This window comes from Capricornis sumatraensis, chromosome 4 (assembly GCF_032405125.1).
Source record: "Capricornis sumatraensis isolate serow.1 chromosome 4, serow.2, whole genome shotgun sequence".
In the NCBI taxonomy this organism is placed as follows: Eukaryota; Metazoa; Chordata; class Mammalia; order Artiodactyla; family Bovidae; genus Capricornis; species Capricornis sumatraensis.
Window position 1 is genome coordinate 70,974,339 of NC_091072.1, and position 4,440 is coordinate 70,978,778.

General features: G+C 43.9%; 1 non-coding gene across 1 annotated transcript; it reads right to left on the bottom strand.

The window, feature by feature from the left end:
• Window positions 1–203: 203 nt before the first annotated feature.
• Window positions 204–305, bottom strand: LOC138079390 (U6 spliceosomal RNA). Its single transcript, XR_011144868.1, has one exon. It is a non-coding gene; the product is annotated as a U6 spliceosomal RNA (small nuclear RNA).
• Between the last annotated feature and the right edge of the window lie 4,135 nt (window positions 306–4,440).

Here is a 4,440-nt window from a genome sequence, read left to right on the forward strand (position 1 = left end):
TTGAGAAACCAGAAAGGCATGCAGCCGTAGTAAGAGACATGAAAAATGAGTTCATGTCCCTCTGGTTCCCTCCAGCTAATTCCTGTTCTGAAATCACTGAGTCTTAGGCCTTCAGAACTTTGGAGGTCTCCACATCTGTTTCATCACCTCCAAAATCATGCAGACAGTTGATAATTGACCTAATTCTTCTAGTTTCTCAGATAAAACGACACAATTTCCTTTATGAATGTGCATGTCATTCTTGCACAGGAGCCATGCTAATCTTCTCCGGTATTATTCCAAATACTTTTATTTTTAATTTTAAATATTTATTTATTTGTTTATTGCTGCACTGTTGGGCATGCAGGCTCTTAGCTCCCCCACCGGGGATTGAACCCAGGCCCCCCGCTGTAGAAGCACAGAGTCTTAACCACTGGACCACCAGGAAATCTCCTTTTTCTGATTTTAGTATATATGCTGCTAAGGCACACACCACAGTTTCTTTCAGTCATCTCAATAATCCACTTTGTTGGGAAGTTCTTCTTTCTTTTGTTTTTCTACTCTTTCTTTCCCCACCAAATTTAATTCTTTTGTTGGTATTTTGTCTTTTAAACCTAAATATATGGAAGAGAAGAATATCTTTTCTCCTCACTCATATTTAAGCATTATATGGAAAGTGGTCGTCCCTTCCTTCTGCTTCAGAGGAAATTCCAGTAGAGGTTCAAGGTGAAAATATCATAAAAGTCCTGGAAGCTAGGGCCGGAACTCTCTTTCCCTATGGTGGCAGTTTAGTCGCTAAGTCGTGTCCAACTCTTGCGACCCCATGGACTGTAGCCTGCCAGGCTCCGTATCCATGGGATTCTCCAGGCAAGAATGCTGGCGTGGGTTGCCATTTCCTCCTCTAGGGAATCTTCTTGACCCAGGAATCAAATCCTGCATTGCAGATAGATTCTTTACTGATTGAGCTATGAGGGAAGCTCTTCCCCTATAGTAGCCAACAGAACCCAGATTTAGAAGACCTCTCTGACTAAATCTAAAGGCAATTTCTCCATGAATATTTCCTCCCCTCAAGCAGGGTCAGTCCAGAAAGGCAAAGGTCGATGGACAGACACCAGGTGTGAAAGGTTCTTTGCCTTACCTTGAAGCCTTGTTATACAGGAGAGATGGGTAGACAGGATGCAAGAAGCATGTGAGTGGGTAAGCTCATTTCTGTAGGGTCATTCTATGATTCCAGAGTAGAACCAAGCAAAGGGAAGAACAGCGTTCTTGTGAATAAATAATTACAGCTTAAATTTAAGCAATATTTTGAAAAACAAAACAAAACAAAACAGACCCTTGGGCTTATATTATTTGTCCCTTCCTTCATGTTGCTGCTGCTGCTAAGTCGCTTCAGTTGTGTCCAACTCTGTGTGACCCCATAGACGGCAGCCCACCAGGCTCCCCCATCCCTGGGATTCTCCAGGCGAGAACACTGGAGTGGGTTGCCATTTCCTTCTCCAATGCATGAAAGTGAAAAGTGAAAGTGAAGTCGCTCAGTCATGTCTGACTCTTTGCGACCCCATGGACTGCAGCCCACCAGGCTCCTCCGTCCATGGGATTTTCCCTCATGTTAGCAGAGCCCTTATGTCAGATAGTAGTCAGAGTTCCAAATGCCTTAATACCCTTTTCCCGAAAGCTGAGGGGAAGAATAAAAACTTTAGTCCTCCTAAAGCTATTTTATTTATTCCCTTGCCTTCAGCTAGGAAGACACATCAACCTAGGTTGATCATCTCCACCAATGCGACTCTAATCTCTCACTGAACCTATTTCTTTTTCTTTTTCTACTTAGACCTTGTGTTGCAGCCAAGATAACCCACTCACCAACTCCCACATCCCCACTCATTCCCACATCTAAGCCTGTGACTGACTACCATCTCCTATCCCCTAGAATGTTGTCTTCATGGCCCCTGTTTTCCATATCTCCTATCAAAACCCAGCTGCTCAAAACCCTTTCCTCCGTCTTTCTTTATTAACTCCAAGTAACTGAGATGACTTCTTTGCTCCATTTTAGTTTTTCAATAATATGTAATTGCATAAGCAGCACATATGTGCATTTATATAAAACAGTGGCAGAAATGTTTTCTGTCTCATTTGTTAAAAGTTTAAGTTCTGTGAAGGCAAGAAGTAGGGCTTCTGTTTTTTGGGGGAATATCTAGTCTCCCCAAGAATCAGACACAACTGAAGCGACTGAGCATGCACGCATCTAGGCTCCCTACCTCCATCTTCCGAGTTCTTCAGTAAATGCTAAAACTGCTCATCACAGGACGAGACATAAAACAACATTTCTCTATCAAGTTCTGAGAGATGGACCAATGATGAGTAGCAATACTAAGAATGGAGAGAGTGGCCAACAAAGAAGAGAAATCCTAATTGTGTCCTCAATCAGAGACTTCTAGGATTTTGACACTATTTGGGGACATCTGATTAAGTAGTTTCCCATAGCAAACCAGTATCTAAGATACCACTCAGAGAGAAATTTGAGTATAAGCTATATACTGAGAGAAACATAGAACAGCGCCTAGTACCCAGCAGATGCTCAACCAGCATTTGAGGATGGAAGGAGTGGTGTAAAGAAAGGACCAAGGGAGGAAGAACGGGGTCAAGAAAGTCAGTTCAGTTGTCGCTCAGTCGTGTCCGACTGTTTGCAACCCCATGAATCGCAGCACGCCAGGCCTCCCTGTTCATCACCAACTCCCGGAGTTCACTCAGACTCACGTCCATCAAGCCGGTGATGCCATCCAGCCATCTCATCCTCTGTCGTCCCCTTCTCCTCCTGCCCCCAATCCCTCCCAGCATCAGAGTCTTTTCCAATGAGTCAACTCTTCGCATGAGGTGGCCAAAGTACTGGAGTTTCAGCTTCAGCATCATTCCTTCCAAAGAAATCCCAGGGCTGATCTCCTTCAGAATGGACTGGTTGGATCTCCTTGCAGTCCAAGGGCCTCTCAAGAGTCTTCTTCAACACCACAGTTCAAAAGCATCAATTCTTTGGTGCTAAGCTTTCTTCACAGTCCAACTCTCACATCCATTCATGACCACTGGAAAAACCATACCCTTGACTAGATGGACCTTTGTTGGCAAAGTAATGTCTCTGCTTTTCAATATGCTATCTAGGTTGGTCATAATTTTCCTTCCAAGGAGTAAGCATCTTTTAATTTCATGGCTGCAGTCACCATCTGCAGTGATTTTGGAGACCCAAAAAATAAAGTCAGCCACTGTTTCCCCATCTATTTCCCATGAAGTGATGGGACTGGATGCCATGATCTTACTTTTCTCAATGTTGAGCTTTAAGCCAACTTTTCACTCTCCTCTTTCACTTTCATCAAGAGGCTCTTTAGTTCTTCTTCTCTTTATCTGAGATTATTGATATTTCTCCCGGCAATCTTGATTCCAGCTTGTGCTTCCTCCAGCCCAGCATTTCTATAGGAAGAGGAGATAATAAATCAGGGTATGGCAAGAAAGAGGCTACAAGGACTTCCCTGGGGGTCCAGTGGTAAAGAATCCACCTTCCAATGTAGGGGATGCAGATTCGATTCCTGGTCAGGAAATTGAGATCCCACATGAGGAGGCAGGGGACAGCGGCTAAGCCCACTCACTGGCCACTAGAGAGCCTGTTTCCCCTAATGAAGACCCAGCTCAGCCAAACAGAGAAAAGAAGCTACAGAATTGAACACAGAAGACTAGGACTGAGAAAATACCCATATAGACCTTCAGAAATGAGAGAGTGTAACAAAGGAAACAAGTGATTTTGGAATCAAGATTGCCGGGAGAAATATCAAGAACCTCAGATATGCAGATGACACCACCCTTATGGCAGAAAGTGAAGAGAAGCTAAAAAGCCTCTTGATGAAAGTGAAAGAGGAGAGCGAAAAAGTTGGCCTAAAGCTCAACATTCAGAAAACGAAGATCATGGCATCTGGTCCCATCACTTCATGGGAAATAGATGGGGAAACAGTGGAAACAGTGTCAGACTTTATTTTTTTTGGCTCCAAAATCACTGCAGATGGTGATTGCAGCCATGAAATTAAAAGAACCTTACTCCTTGGAAGAAAAGTTATGACCAACCTAGATAGCATATTCAAAAGCAGAGACATTACTTTGCCGACTAAGGTCCGTCGAGTCAAAGCTATGGTTTTTCCTGTGGTCATGTATGAATGTGAGAGTTGGACTGTGAAGAAGGCTGAGCACGAAAGAATTGATGCTTTTGAACTGTGGTGTTGGAGAAGACTCTTGAGAGTCCCTTGGACTGCAAGGAGATCCAACCAGTCCATTCTGAAGGAGATCAGTCCTGGGTGTTCTTTGGAAGGAATGATGCTGAAGCTGAAACTCCAGTACTTTGGCCACCTCATGCGAAGAGTTGACTCATTGGAAAAGACTCTGATGCTGAGAGGGATTGGAGGCAGGAGGAGAAGGGGACGACAGAGG